The 17,134-nt window shown below is 37.1% G+C and overlaps 1 protein-coding gene across 5 annotated transcripts in view; it reads right to left on the bottom strand.

Moving 5' to 3' along the window:
* TRPC6 (transient receptor potential cation channel subfamily C member 6) overlaps positions 1–17,134 on the bottom strand; it is a 114,652-nt gene that overhangs the window by 61,575 nt on the left and 35,943 nt on the right. Inside the window, exon 2 of one of the 5 annotated variants that reach the window (XM_073239411.1) lies at positions 4,850–4,944. The exons of the other annotated variants lie outside the window; for them this stretch is intronic. The gene's annotated coding sequence lies outside the window, so the exon portion shown is untranslated. The remainder of the gene's footprint in view (positions 1–4,849; positions 4,945–17,134) is intronic. 5 annotated transcript variants of the gene reach the window in all.

Raw genomic sequence — 17,134 nt, 5'->3', positions numbered from 1 at the left:
GATATACAAGAGAAAAAGTGTTGTTGTTATTATTATTCAATACAGCTGAAAACAGCTAAGATTGAATATCTTTAAAAAATATGAACTCTCTACAATACCAAGAACTAGTCATGACAGAAAACTTTAAGTTCATACTAATAATACATGGTAAAGAAAGTTTGTAAACAGGTTTGCAGATGTTGTATTTCATTTATTTTAGTTTTATTATTGTGAAGCATACATGCAAGAGAGCTACAATTGTAGTTTGATAATAAAATTAACAGCATTTACCTACCCATTCTCCCCAGTAAGAATTAGATCACTAATAATTTTGAAAACTTTTATGCGTCCATTTTGAATTACCATCTCCCTCTGTACTCCAGTAAGTGTCCACTACTACACTACTTGGCTTTTGTGTCAAACATTCTCTTAACTTTATTTTTATAGCTTCTCCATCTTTGTATGTCCCAAACAACATATACCAGTTTGGAAAAAAGTAAATATGTAGCACAATCCCAGCATAATAAGAAAAGGGAAATATTGTAAGCATTACGTTACTAGAGGAAAGCTCCAATAATAATACAGGCAGAGCAGAGTCTGTACTTCATTGTCCAGCTCCAGCTTCTCTGAGGGTTTACAGGGGCCCCTGTGGGCTAGTCAGAGGCTGGCCATGAAACACAGGGCCCACCAGCGCCGCAGCATCTGGCAAGGCTTCTGCTCTTCTTGACTCTGCGACAAAGGAGTAGTCAGGGCAAATCACCGCAGAAGGGAGGGAACTCGCCTCAAGTCCATAAAGCCTTTAGGAAGTAAGGTTGTCAGCCAAGGTGTTTTGCCTCATCTTCTCTTTTGTCTGTATTCTTAAAAACCAATTTCCTAAAAACAAAACACTGTATTACACTAAAAGCTCCATAGTGTGACTAACCATAGCAGCTGGAAAGCTACTAATATGTTGAGCCAAGGATTTGCAGCTCTAGTCAACTTTTAGGGGTGTGGTCAATGAGCTTCTATTTCAAATGGGATTTTTAACACAGCTTGAGCTATAAAAGTTATATGATTTCCCAATGTAAGGTAAAAAAGGAAAACAGAAATCAGTGAAGCCCCTGCTTTGGTACAATAGGAAGCAAACTAGTTGACTAACTCCTGGAGGCTTTGGAATCACAGTAACATAAAACAAGGCTCTGTTTTTCCCCAGAGAAGTTATTTTTATCTTACACCTTCTTCTTTTATTGCAAAAATGAACTTTAGTCCCTATTGATGTAACTCAAACCGATTTTTATTAACTGCATTATATTGCTGCATGAGTAAGTTTAAAATTGAAAACTCTGCCAAAGGGCTGTCTTTCCTCTAGGCATCCTTACTCTGCGATGCTTTATTAGTGCCATTAGTCACTGTCCGAGCATTAGTTAAATATCTGAATGCATGGGATACCTTTCTGAGTCACCCCTACTTTTCCTGTCAAGGCAGCAGTGGCAGAACCACGGACAGAGATGCCTTTTGGCACTTAGAAACTGTCTCTTTCAACTGCCTCACTTTTCAAACACCTGCCTTAAGTTTCTTCTAGAAAAGGGGATATGCAAAAATTCTTTTTAATTATATAGTTACTTGCTCTGTGGGAACCGAGACCCAAAGTAAGTTGCCCAATTTAAATGGCTGCTTATAACCCTGAATTGTTGACTCATTTCACTCCAAGATGCTGTTGCCTTAAAATAAACTTGTTATTTAAAGGAAATTAGTTTCCAGTTCTGCTGAGAGAGGTTTTCTTATGATGAAGATCAAACTTAACAAACAGCATATTGTACCCCAGATAGCTGGTGTTAAATTTACTCCCATTTAGATTGTGGCCAGATGAAAGGAGAAAAGTTGGCACAGGTCAGCAAGTTGGTTGGGTCCATAACCCTCAGCTCTAGTGGAAGCCCAGGGCCGTGAGACAAGCTGTGCGCGTATCTGCCTATGGATCTTACTGGGACACTTGGCCATTGCGATCAACCGATGTTCATGACCAGTTCAACACCAAGAAAAGCATCATTTATCCTCTCTGGTCTTCAGTTTCCTTACTTTGAAAGTCATCTCTAAGGGCTATTCCAATTAATACAATATTTGATTCTGTTTCTTTATTTTAAATAAGTAGAATATCTGCCTCCACTTTGTAACAGTTTTGAGAATGGAGACTAAGCAGAATAACCTGAAGTCAGGTGAGAACTCAGGAAAAACATTCTACAGTATGGTGTTTTCTCCAAAACCTGCTTCTATCTTGGTCGCCATCTCCGGTAATGGCACTCCCGCATTCCAGTGAGTCAGGAGAAGAAATCCTGGTGGCATCACAAGTGCATTCCTTCTTTGATATCCCACAACCTTTTAATTAGGAAGTCCTCTCAGTTATGCCTTAAAATGAATGCAGAATCTAAGCACCTGTTGCTGCCACCCTAGTCCAGGCTGTATTATCTAGGTTACTGCTATAGTCTCCAACCTGCTTTTGTTGCCTTCTTGAAATCCCCACCCACCCTCCATGGAAGTCCATTCACACCATAGCTTTCAGAGTAACACCTTTAAAACACTAGTCAGATAATGTCACCTCTCATCTCAAAACCCTACAATAGCTTCCCATCTCAAGACAGAAACTGTCCTCACTGTGAGGTACCAGGCCCAGCACAGCCTGACCCTGAGCAGGTTCTCTGTGCTGAGCCTGTATTGCAGGGCCCCACTCAGTCCTTCGGCTCCAGCCACACCAAGTGCCTTCCTCTTCCTTTATGCACCAACCATGCCTGTACTTTTGCACTTCCTCTGCCCTCTGCCTTGAGGTTCTTCCCCTCATATCTGAGCACACAACCCTAATTCCTTTAGTCTTCACTTAAAAGTCACCTTTTTACTGGGGACTTCCCTGATTTAAAAGTAAAATCCCAATTGCTAACATTTCCTACCATTTTTTTTTCATTTTACCTCACATCAGTAGCATCTACATATTTTACTTATTTTTCTTACCTGCCTTTTTCACAAAAATGTAGATTCTATGAAAACATGGAGTTTTTTCCCAATGTATTCCCATGCCTAGAATAGTGCCTGAACCAATAGGTTCTCAGTAAATGTCCGTCAAATGGATGAAAACATGCATAGATATAACCCATTTATTGCCTATAAGGGATTGTCAGGTATAGTTTCAGTGCGAGCATTACATAGGTTTTTGAAGAGATCCATAAGGTCTATAAAGCTCTAACAGATTAGAAACAAAAAAGACAGAAAACACAAATTACCAATGACAACAATGAAAGAAGTGACATCATTACAGATTCTACAGATGTTAGAAAGACAATAGGAGAATACGATGGACTACTTTATGCTTATAAATTTGACAACTTGGATTAGTGAAAGATTTTTTAAAATGATACCTAAAGCATGATTCATGAATTTTTAAGATATGACAAATTGGGCTTCATCAAAATGAAGAATTTTCACTTTTTGAAAGACACTGTTAAGAGAATTAAAAGATAGGCCACAGACTGGGAGAAAATGTTTGCAAACCACCTATTTGATAAAGGACTTGTATCCAGAGTATATAAAGAATGTTCAAAACTCAATAACAAAAATCGAATAAAAAAAGGCAATAAAGAACCCAGGAACACAACTCAGTGTAAAATAAGCAAAGATTTGACAGACACTTCATCAAAGAATAAACACATGCATGACAAATTAGCATAGGAAAAGATGCTCAATATTCTTAGCCATTGAAGAAATGGGAAGTATAAACCTAAGATACCACTGCATACTTATCAGAATGTTTAAAGTTAAAAAGAATGGGTATACCATGTCCTGGTGAGGATGCAGGACAACTGGCACTTTTTTCTGATCCTTTTTTTGGTGTACACGATTCCTAGTTCAATGGCACCCTCTTCTGCCAGTCTGACAAATTTCAGATATTTCAGTGGATTCTTGGTTGTCAGGTGGTGGGAGATGGTGTTGTGTACTCTCCATTATTTTTAGTTATCTATTGTCTTCCAAAACAAAGACTTTTTCATTCTCCTTTTCTCTCTCACTACTTAATAGCCAACATGAACTCTTCACCTCAGCTTTGCCTTTCTCCCTAGACGGTACACATTTTGAAGAATGCCCTTTCAGACTGCATGTACTTTTAAGTCCTTTCTTTCTAGCTCAAGCTCTGATCTACCAGGACACCTTTGAGTATTTTCCAGATGTGGGGTGTAAGTCCAGGGAGAGGAAATCCTAGGGCAAAATACCTCTAAAAACCAAACTCAGTCAAAGGGAGAAATAAAGTTTAAAACCTGTTTATTGCTCACAAAGTGCAGTCCTGGGCCATCTTTCTCCTTTGCTCTAAAAGAAGCAAAACCAGCCCTCCCCTCACCTCTCAGGTACAGATCAGCCCTCCTTGCCCAGCTAATTACCCATTGATATGGAGATGAACTTCTCTCCACCCTTGAGGAATGATGTAAGTACCCTAAAGCCATACTTCTTTCCACCTCTGAATGCCTATTGATATGCAGATATACTAAAGCCAGGTGAGATATTCTGTAAATATTACAATTTTACCCACAGGCCACCCCTCCAGAAATCTTGCCTTACAATTTACCCCTTCCCCCTCTTCCAACCAAACTGATGACATACAATAGCAACAGCAATAAAATCATGACAATCCTCAAGCCAGAGGATTCATCCTATGCAGATTAAGTAAATGTACTTTACAGCACAACCTCTTACTAAGCCCAAATATATTTCTACACTTGTTTACTCATTCCTAACAACCATGCAAGATTGCTCACAAAACTTTTACCAAACATTAGACAAAGTCATGTCTCTCTTTAAGCTTACTTTCTTGACAACAGCAACACAATCATGATAATTCTCAAGACAGAGGATTCACCTAGGTTCAAAGTCCCATGCAGATTAAGTCTGAAGCTTGTCTATTCCATCCATCACGCAGCAGCTGCAGCCAGGGGGCGCATCCAGGACATAGGACTGTAGAAGCAAATAACCATGATTATGGGGGGCTACTTTGCTGTTATTCCAGGAATACACAGGAGGCCAGCTTCCAGGCTTTTTCCCCAAGGTGCCAGAAGAGCCAGCCATTGCCAGTGCATGTGTTGAAATGTTTAGGGCCATGTCCATTTTACCACTAATTGCTGCACCCATCCTTTCAACGCATGTCCAATAAAGTGGGTGCCATGATCTCTCTCAATCACTGGTGACCAGCCATAGGCTGCAAAGAGATGCTCTAGGCCCCTCTTGGTGGTTTGCTGATCTTCACAACATGGAGGGCACTCCTTCCAGGATTGGCTGACTTCTTCAAAGGTCAATGGCAAGCCCCACCTATGGGCTACAGCCCACATTGTCATTTGCCGCACATGCAACAAACTCTGATGTAGCCATTGGGCCACATCAGAGGCAGGCTTTCCTTCAAGCAAGTGCTAACTCTGTGGTGAAACCAATTTGAATCTTCGGTGGGGAGCCAAAAAGCAAAAACTCTACATTTTCCCTTATGTCTGACAGGAGTTCATTTCACTGATACTTGTTGGCTGAAACTGAATAGAACAAATTGGAAAACACTAAACCATTTCAGTGGCCCTACATTTGAGATTAAAATGTATCTAATCTAATTCAACCTAAATACTCTGCTGTATTTGCCATGATCATTACAGCATTTACATGTGAATAGAAAGTAAAGTTGTTCAAAATTTTTCTAACATTGCATAAAAGGATTAAGAATAGATATGGTGATTCCATGTGAAACTTTCTGCCCCTTTCACATCAATATTTGAAGAAAATAATCCTTCTTTTCTTACCCCTCTCACCTCTATATTCCTCTGTGGTTTTAAAATCATAATGGCTGTTAATTTCTGTCCTTGAGAAAATCAACACAGAATCACTCAGTGATCGGCAGCTGCCTTCTTCCAATTGTTGCATTAGCATCCTCCAGTCTAAAAGTAGCTTCTCCTTCATATTACTTTTTATTTTCAGTGTAGTCTTACTTTCACAAATTTGGGAATGTAGGCCCACCATGGCCACTCCAGTGAATTTACTAACATATGGAAAGACAGGGGCTTCAAAAACTGTTAGGACTTTTTTATCCCTTAGTTCTGAATGTACTTAAGTCAAGATGTAATTCTACCTTCAAATGTGATTCTATCACACTGCAAGAGCTTTCTTTTCAAAACTGAGTCTTTCACTTAAATAATCCCCACTTCTCAAAATGGTGAGTAGCCTATAGTATGATGTGTGTATTTACAGTGCTGTATATGCCATCTTTATCTATGAAATACAGCAAAATTGATAACAATGGCTCTCTATGGGTGGGTGGTAGAATTTCCTACAGAGTGCCCACAATACTTTTTATTTATGTATTTATTATTTTTTATCAGAGATCCAGAACTTTAATGGCATTTTTGCCTGATAAGAATTTATTTTATTTTTTAATAAAAATTGTATATGCATTTAAGGTGTCTAAGGTGTACATGATGATTTGATATGCATATTTACAGTGAAATGATTACTATAGTCAAGTTAATTAACATATTCCACATACTCACATAATTACCTTTTTTTGTATATGAAGGGAGAATATCTGAAATCTACTCCCTTGGAAAATTTACATAATAATACTAGTATTCAACACAGTTATATTAACTGCCAGCATGATGCTGTATGTTAGATCTCGAGACTTACTCAACCTACACAACTGCAACTTTATACCTTTGATCAACATCTCCCCATTTCCCCCACCACCCTGTCCCTGGTACCCAGCATTCTGCTTTCACGTATTCAGCTTTGTTAGATCCCACATGTGAGGTCAGCCTACAACACCTTTAAAATAATACATTTTTCTTTGATACAAAACACCTACTTCATTCACTTTCCAATTATTTCCCATTTTCTAAACCCTAAAAATACATAGGAACTAATAAGTCTCATTGCCTTACTTAAGCAACTACTATTTTAAGTAGAAATCTTAAAGGACTTGTTAAAGAGATGAAAATGTGCAGAAGTCTAGTGCCCAATAATGTAAGCCACAGATTTTTGTATAACCATGGAAGAAACAATTACACAAAGTGAAGTTAAACATCTCAAAATAATTACATTTTTGGAACAAGCACATAATGGCCATTAGTATACCCCTTGCCTTGAAGAGGCAGTGTGATAGATAGAGCATTTTGACTTTGGAGTCAGATGGGACTTGGTTTGAATACCAGATTTGTGATTACTTAGTGTGTGATCCTGAGCAAGTAACAATCTCTTTTAGCTTCAGTTTCACCATTGGAAAAGGGAAACAAGAATACCAACCTTGTAGGTTTGTTTTAATAAACAAGAAAAAATTTAAAATAGACCCCAGCAAAAATGTTTAGTCTTAGAATTTTTAGGATTTGGTGATCAAACGGAAAGGAGAAGGTAAATAGAAGAGACTAGGATGACACTGGTATTTCTGGCTGGGGTGAACAGATCTGAGCTGAGACCTAAAGGATGAGAGTGAATCGGCCAGGTAAAGGTTCAGGAAAGGGAAGGAGAATGTTCTAGAAAGAGGAAATCTATGAACAAAGAGCACAATGTGAGTAGGAACAGAGCTCCAGGTACTTTAGTAGGCGTTGAGGTTCAAGTTCAGCAGGGTAGCTGGAAGTTAGAATGGGAGGAAAATGCAGATCAATCATGAAAAACCTTTTGAGTTACAATGCAATGTTTGGACTTTATCCTTAGGGTAATGTGGACACTGAAAGCTTTTAAATTGGATTAGGAATGAAGAGGAGCAAGGAACAGGAGGCAGGATGACCAGTTATGACAGGAGGCTAACGCTGGGTGCAAGACAGGAGTGGGCTAAAGTATGGGAATGGGAATGGGGACCAAGGAACACACCAGGAAAGACCCCATAGGATGGGAGCAGCCGCTTCTTTTCTGGGCTCCAGGGCCCTAGGTGCTTCCTACACTCACTGCAGGATGCTTACCACCATATATTCAATTACACAGTAGAATGTCAGTTCCAAGAGGACAAGAATCATGTCTTGTTTCCAATTCCTTGCAGTTTCTGGCATGTGGAGAGTGTTCAATATACATACATTAATGAAAGAATAAATATGAATCTCACTTTCTCACTATGGTCTCCCCTGTGAACAACGACCACTCATGGGGATAATGCAGACACCTCTAATTAATGGAGTTGTTTCCTGCAATGGAGAGAGGACCAGAATTTTCCTCACTCAAGGTCTGGGCACTAATTTCCATGTGAAATTGTATTAAAACACTGAACATTAAGTTGATTATGGTATATTTTCTGCCCTTAGGAGTTATATATCAGATATATCAGATATGTCAAAAAAATAAATTTCAGTATATTTTAGTTTTCTAAAATCAAGATCAATGACTATAGCTATCTGTTACTGAGGACTTTTCTAGGTGTGTTGTTCCCAAATTTTGTCTTTGTTTTTATATATAAATATTTCTGAGAATTTCCTGAGTACCAAAAAGTGATTTAATTAAATAGGATTAGCTCCCAAAATATAGGGAATGTATTTTTTAAAGTAGAACTGATCAGATCATGTTTCTAATGAGTTACATTATTCATTAAATACATAAATACTGAAGGGATGTTAAAAGGCTACAATTTCAAAACAATTGTATAGGTATAAGGCTGTGCAGCATTTCATAAAGCATAGTACTGACACTTGGAAAGGAAATAAGGTTGGCAATATAAAAACAATTTCAATTATGTCTAATTTTTCAGAATACAAATAATTTCTTCTTTTTGTTTTTTATTTCCTGCAATGTATTTATTTCCTTCTGAAATTTGCGCTTCTGAAAATGCCAAATAGGGCTTCTAGGTTTTGCAAGGCTCTGTTGAATTACTTCCTCTAAGTCTTGGTTAAATATATTTTCACTAATTACTCTTAAGTTTGAAAAATAACACTTGAAACCACTATCTCCAGTTAAAATTGAAGCCTCCAGACACTTGAAAAATTTATGAAGCAAAGTCTTTTGCTTTGTTTGATCATTTTATGCCCGTAATGACTGGACCGAATAAGCAAGTGTTCTTGCCTAACACTGAGGGCAAACATGGATTAACAATTCACATTTTTCATTACAGAGTCCCAATATTATATATTGGATTAACAGAAGACAATATGCATTTGTTAAGTGAGGTGTGGGTATGTATGAGTTTGTGTGTGTGTGTGTGTGTGTGTGTGTGATTTCTAATTATTTTCATGAACACTTTGCAGCGTTTATAAGAATAATGGCTCACAATTTGAAATGTATTAATTAACTAACTTCATTAAATCATTTATTTTCAAAGGGTATGCCTTAAAATTAACTAAATAGTTTATTTTACTCCTTTAAAGTTGTTTTTAGTTCTTTGTTCAAGACTGCAATCCCAAATCCTTTGTGGAATACAATGAAGTATAAAATATTTTTTATCTGTATCTGTCTGTATATCCATATCTATAGCTAGACTTATATTTAAATACAGTTATTTTTCAAATTTAAATCTATTTAAATAAATAAATTTCTGCTACATTTATGTATTCTTTATTATTTAAAGCATGTGTGATGGAAAAGGTACAATTAGAGTAGTGGAGTACTAGCCAACTATTAGATCCTGAGATACTAACATGGAAAGATGTCAACCATATTTGACCTGCAAACGCAATGCAGGTCATAGAGTAGTGTATGCAATATTTACAAATATGCACTTTTTATGAAAAATTTGGTTTAAAAATTATTTTTAAAATGCAAGCATTACCTTAGAGTGTTCTTGGCCTCTATATTTCACCAGTAACACATTGTAAAGAGCTGATTAGCTTGGCTTGTGGCACACACTAAACACTCAATAAACTCAATAAATGCTATTGTCATTTATTATTGTTGTTATTAACCCTCACATGTGCTTGTTTTCTCTAATCATAGAAATTTATGGGGCTGCAAGACCATCGCCTTTGCCAGGTGGTACTTTCTTAGTTTATGCATATTAGAAAAAGATATACAAAAAATAAACACACAGGAGTGTAAGGTCATAAGTAAGTGCACCCATAAAAATTCTTTGAGCCAAACAGGATTTCAACAAACCAACAGGTTCTTAGATGTTTTTTGGAAGGCTAAATTGACCTAACAGTGCATACTAAGGAATAATTTATAAAATAATAGCACAGGCCAATTGATATCTGGAATTATGAAAATAATAATGATTCTTTCTAAGACACATATCCTGGAAATTTCCAACAAATGAGTGAACAGCCCTATTAGCAAGCAGGGGGCACAAACCCTCGACAGGCACTGTTTTCCTCCTTTTAACTACTAATGAGCTGAATTTAGGTTGAAAGTAAGGAATAGTAAGTCCATTTTCTAAGGAATTCCCATGTACTTTAAAGACCAGACTTGTGGATCCATAAGAATTCATGTTGTGACAAAGGCTTATAGATCAGATGGTTAGAAAAAGCTTCAAACTTCACAAAAAGCCTAAAAAGATCAGGAAAGATTAAAGTTCACATACTGCTGATGATGGCAGTAGGATAATTCAGACGCAGTCTGTTCACCAGGAAGGATGGAGGGACATAGAGGAAATGGAAATCAAGGCTAAAATACCAGGCTAGCACCCTGGCTGTCCCCTCTCTGGAGCCCTCTCTTAAGGAAACCAGCAAAGGCTGTTGCTTCTAATGGAATTAAATGGCCTGGGAGAAAGCATGAGTGTACCCTGAGCAGTCTTTTGTCCTTTAACTAGGTCCTGTGACATACTTGGTGTCTCAAAAATTGTCTTAATGCAGAATCATCTGATGGTAAAGTAAGACAATGCTGAATATTGGGCAGAAAAGACTGTTCTACAGAATTTAATCTCAGAATTAGGAGGGATTTTAGAAAACACAGATTATATATTTAAATACTACTTACTTTGTATATGCCAGACACAATTCAAATATTACTTTATAAATAATAACAATCGTCGTAAGAATCATATGAGGTGCAAACTACTAGTGTCTCCATTATACAGACAAGAAAATTGAGGAACAGGAGAGTCAGTAACTTCTTTGGCTACACAGCTCCTAAGTGGCAGAGCTGGGATTCGACCCCAGGAAGTTTGATCCTCAGAGTCAGCACTCTTTACCTCTTTAATGCATTTTTGGTAGGCAGTTAGAATTTTTTTTTCTAGACACATAAAGCTGTGACAGTGTGTAAGGGGAACATGCATAGCATTTATTCTAGGAAATATTTTTATTCACAATCTTGATTCTAAGAATATTTGTTGTACCAAGGGAAGATTATTTGCCAGTTACTCTTCCTGAATCCCATGACTATGTTGAATGAAGTGCACATAATTTGAGGCTTTTTGTATTTAACACAGTTTTACTACCTGCCATGTTTTCAACCAATCTAAACATGCAGGCCCAAATCCACTTATCCTCATCCACTCCTTTGGATAGAAAGAGAAATATATCCAGATTTCTCTGATGAATGTATTACATTTTACTTTTCTCATCCCTTATAACCAATCAGGTTCATTTTCTCTTCTCCTCATTCTCTCTCTTCCACTGCAGTTCAAACTCTTATCATCTAGATTATTGCAGAAGTGTCCTAAGTGTTTGTCTCTCTTCTCTGCCTGTTTTAGATATCATGGAGATGCACTGGTCGAGGAGACTTCCAGAGGTGCCACCTCTCTGCATTGGAGGTGAGGCAATGCTGTATCCTAAGATAGAGGCCTAGTCAGATGGGCAAGGTCCAAAGTCAGACTAATCACTCATGGAGCTAAAGCAAAAGCAAGGTCAGAGGTGAGGTCAAGAAGCCACACTCTATAGTTGAACCCAAGACACATTTATCCAGAAGTTAGGATACTCCCTTGCAGAGAGTGACTCTCACTTGCTCACTTGCACAGCTTCCTTCCAAAGTTTGAGGAGGGTCTCAAGTTTGCATTCATGATTTTGTACTTTTTAAACAGAGCCCTTAAAATTATGCAACATCAGACCCCACAAAGCCTAAGTCTTCTCCTGGTTGAAGCTATGGTCTTAATCACACCTGCAAGGTGGCATTTAGTTCAGCTAATTGGAAGTCAGACAAAATGCATCTCTTGGGTCCTACAGCTTGCCTCCTACGGCCTTTGAGGAATTCTTACTTTGTTTTATAAATCACTGAGGCTAACCTGAATTTGACATAGATCTTTTCTCTATAAAAGATTATCTCCGCCACCTCTACGCTGGCTAGACTCCTTGAAATTGGGATCTACATGCCAATCTGGAAGCTTGCACCCCAACTAGCCCAGGAGGCTGCTCTTCCTGTAATACCTCTGTGGTCAGGACATTTCCCTCGGTTCCTGACCTCTAGCATTTGGATCCTGCACTTCGTCCCAAATCCCTTTTACTTCCCATTTAATCTGTGCTACTACCCATGCTCAAGTGCTCATTTCAGGATATAATAGTAAATCACATTATCCTAAACCAAACATGTTCATCTAGAGTTAAATTTTGATGTCAAGGAAATAGGCAAAAAAAAATCAATGACTCTATACATTCCTAATCTAGTTGAAGGGAAGATTAAATAGCAACCAATATACATTTAGAAACAATGGTTCATTTAGCAAGATATGGCTCACATCTCTTTATACACCCACTTCACAGCAAAGGGAAGTTTTAACCCAATATGATTTATCAGAAATTAAAAAAATAAAGTATTAGGAAATCCTGACTTGCATACCAGAAACCATGGACAATTCACACACAGATACACGATATATATATATATATATATAAATATAAATCATCTGAGGTGAGAAAATAAACACATATAAATCATCTGGGGTGCCAAAGCAATTAAGGGATGTATAGCAACATAAGTGAAGTTCAAAAGTTTCCAGAATGCTCAGAGGTAACATGCTGAGGTTCATTTATTTTTGTGGTTAACTTCATTACTAGCCAAATAATTCATTTTATTTATTTATTTATTTATTTATTTGCTTTAACCTTTGTTATTGAAAGTCTTCATAAAAGATATTTATCTACTTCTGTGCCGAGATCATTGAAAACATTTTTTTTCATGACATGGGACTTCAGAGGACTCCAGGGTCATTATTCTGAACACTTATGTTCACCTCAAATATAGAAAATGTAGAAAACTGGACTGACTCTGGGATATAACTTAGTAGTTTTGTTTACATTTTAGTAATAGATAATGGACTTCTCCCCTTTTGTGGTTTGCCTAGTCTGTTAAAAGCAGAGCATAAACACATTAGTAACTGAGGGTAGTAGTTAATCAACTTTTATTGAGTTTAGAACTTAGGAAGAAAAAAATTAAGTATTTTGCAGATAAATGAAATGACTTGCCTGGAAAAGCTTTAATTAAAAAGTTGATATCCAGATTAATGACTGTGGAATGTGAGAATATCCTATAAATAATATTCCTGTAAATATAAATAGATGACATCACACTTGGTTTTAATAAATGCAAAGATCAGAGCAAGATAGCACACTTTTTATGCCCAGTCTTGTCTATTTAGACAGTTATATTCCCAATATCTGCTATGTGCTAAGAAATGGAGGTACTGGGGGCAACACAGGTTTCTCTCTTCATAGAACTTCCATGTTGATGGGAAAATTTGGCATGACAAAATATCCCATATATATTTATTTACATTATCCCACATTACATAAATAACAGTCTCAATAGAACAATACTAATACCACTATCACCTATATAATTACTGAGAATGTGTTAAATTTCTTTTGCATATGTTTATTTTCACTCTCCCTCTACTTTTGGTAGCTGGAATATATTCTGTCTGAGCATATAGCCATTTTATACTACACTCTCTCCCCTTCACCATTTGGTCTCAGTTTTATAAGTAACTATACATTTAATGCCTTATGTTTCTGTAGTGATTTTGGTAGTCAGGAGAAGCTTCTTTAGGAAAGAATCCTGGCTACTGTGTCCCTGAGCTCTTATATGTTGTTCAGTTTGTCTATACCCTTTATATTTGAAGGTCAGTTTGCTGAATATAAAATCCCTGGCTAATATTTCTTTCCTTGAGCATCTTAAATATGTTACTTCATTTCCTGCTAGCATAAAATTTTGTTACTGAAAGAGTTATGATGATAATCTAATTTTTTTCCCTTTATATCACTTGTCAATTTTGCTTAGATGTCAAATTAGTTTTTTATGTAAAGTGTAGTAATGTTACTAGATTATAGTTTGATGTTGGTCATTCTGGGATGATATTCTTAGGTATTCAGTGTATTCTCAGTATATAATTTCAAATATATGCATGTTTTTAGAAAAGTTTTCTTAAGTTACTGTTGTTTGTGGGGTTTTTTTTCTGTTCCTTGCCTTTGTTTTTAATTTTTTCCAGATTCAATTACCTTTATGTTAAATCTTCATTGCCTGTTCTCAATGTTCTTAACTTTGTCCCTAATTTTTCTTTACATCCCTTTCTTCATTTTTGTGTATTTAATATAAAATGCTATTCTTGTCCACCTTTTGTTCTTCTTGAAGCATGCTCTGTTGTATATATTCTCTCTTGGGTTGAAGTTTTTATTTTATTTCTAATATCTCAATTCTGTTTCCTCCTTTCTGAATTTTTCTCATTTTGATGAACACTGTTCTTTCATATCTTTCAAGTCACATATATTTTTAAGTCTTTTAGCTTGTTTTTGGAGAAAAAAAAGCCATGTCCATACTTTTCTGTTGCCTGTTTTATCTGAATTTAGTTTCTTTGAATTTCCAGAAAGAGACACAGTTCAGGGTAACTTTTCTAATGTCACAGAGTTCCCTCTTCTGTTGTTTTGTACAGCAGTTTACTTCCTGAGATTTCTGCACTCTGTGCCCCTCTCCCAGTGGTGTACACTGAATGGTCCCCCAAAGATGTCTACGTCCTAATCCCTGCACCTGTGAATATGTTTGTTACACAACAAAAAAGACTTTGCAGATGTAATCAAGGTTATGGGCCATAAAGTAAAATCTGGGTAAGAATCCTGGATTATCCATGGAAGTCCAATCTAATCATATGAGCCTTTAAAAGCAAAAGACTTTCTCTGGCTGGAGGCAGGAGAGAGGAGGCAGAATCAGAGATCAGAAAGATTGGAGACATGAGAATGACTCAACCCACATGAGAAAGCCATTGTTGCTGGTCTTAAAGATGAAAGGACCATGGCCCTGAGAATGCTAGCAAGCTCTAGAAGCCGAGAATGATCCTTGGGACATATGAAAAGGAAATGGGGACATCAGTCCTACAATCACAGGAAGTGAGCTCTGGCATTAACCTGAATGAATGTGGAAATGCATCTTCCTAGAATCTTCCAGTAAGAGTCCAGACAGCTGATGCCTTGGCTTCAGACTCAGAACAGAGAACCAGCTGAGACTATCCAGAATTCTGACCTATAGAGCTGTGAAATAATATATTTAAGTAGCTAAATTTGTGGCAATATTTAACACTAGTAAATGAAAACATACTCACTTTTTTAATAGCCTTTTTTTAGAGCACTTTAAGGATCACAGAAAAACTGAGCAGAAGGTACAAAGATTTCCCATATATCCCTTCCCCAACTCATGTACAGCCTCTTCTGCTATCAATATTCACCATCACAGTGGTACATTTCTTACAATCATTGAACCTACATTGACATGCCATTTACCACCCGAAGACGGTAGTTTACATTAGAGTTTATTCTTGCAGTTGGACATTCTACAAGTTTAGACAAATGTATAGTGACAAATATCCATCATTATACTGTCATACACAGTAGCTTCACTGCACAAATCATCCTCTGTGCTCTGCCTATTCACCTGCCTTGCCCCAAGCCCCAGGCCACTACTGATATTTTTACTGTCTCCATTGTTTTGCCTTTTCTAGAATGTCATATAGTTGGAATATTACAGTGTATAGCCTTTTTAGATTGGCTTCTTTCACTTAGTCATTTGCACTTAAGGGTCCTTCCTGTCTTTTCATGTATCACCCACTTTCATTTGAGCTTCTTTTTCCTTTCTCTTTGTCATCACATGCAAAGTTTTGACTCCATTCTCCACTGTGAGGTCTTGTCCTCTAAAGGCTCAGTTTTGAGATCTCACAGGAGCTAGACTTCTCTCATGTTTAAGATTTACCATAAGCCCCTTGCGTTTTGCTGTTGGAGTGAGCAAAACCCTCCTCATCTCAGCTGCTAGGGCCTTCCAGCAAATCCCTATTGGCTGTTGTGAGCTACCCTGTTCCGTTTCTCAGATGCCACACTGAGCATACCCCTGCTTTCTGCAGTAAACTCATACTAAGCCTTGTGGCTGTTGTTGGTTTATCCCATCAGCCTGCATTTTTGAGGCTTGACGAGATACTTTGTCACCAGTTTATGTTTTGTCCATCAGTTTTTGGTTTTGCTAAATAGCTGCATTGGTTGTTTACATGTGGGAATATGAAGATGTTTAAAGACTACACTTCTTCTGTCACTATCTTCCCACAATCCTATTCTAGACATAAGTTTGAAAAATTGCTTGTAACTGTTATTCTTGAAAATTAGGCCATACTTCAATCACCCAGTAGCAGCTCTTCTGTGTAGAAATTTAGTCATGTTTCCCTGTAAAGAAGGTTCCTTAAAAATATACTTAATTATGTTCTAGTGTATCCATTTCATGAATTTGGGGTGTTTGCAAAGTGAGATCCACCTGTATATTACAGACGAATATAGAGAAACTGGCAGGTGGCAAAGACAACAGCCATTCAGTCAATCATGGGGGTTTCAATGGCATCATTAGTTTTGCTGTGATTAATTATAGATTTGAAATACTAAATCATTTGTTAACCCTCCAGTTATGTCAAAATACAGCAAGAAATTAAGGGAGTTAGATAAGAAAATGAAAATGTTATTCAAAGCTTCTTTCGTTCCTCTTAGCACTAAGCAATGCATATCTGGAAAACTGTCCACTTTCCAGAAAATGCCGAAACAATTATCAGCAGTAGAAATGAGGCAACACCATGTGTAAACACATAGAAAACTGCCTGCTGCTGCTGCGGTGGGAAGGAGAGCAGATCAAAATCAGATGAGGAAAAAGAATGAAAACGCAAGGCCTAAGGAATGATTTGAGAAGTAAGTAGCTGTAGACACTCAAAGCAGTTATCTTCTTAATCTTAATTATTCTTAAAGACATGAAAGAAAGGAAAGATGAGGTATTCTTCAAAGGACATTTAAAAAAAATTTTCCTATCCTATGCA

Source organism: Manis javanica, chromosome 6, assembly GCF_040802235.1.
Source record: "Manis javanica isolate MJ-LG chromosome 6, MJ_LKY, whole genome shotgun sequence".
Taxonomy (NCBI): Eukaryota; Metazoa; Chordata; class Mammalia; order Pholidota; family Manidae; genus Manis; species Manis javanica.
Note: the sequence above shows the minus strand (reverse complement) of the source record. Positions and strands in the feature narration are given on the sequence as shown.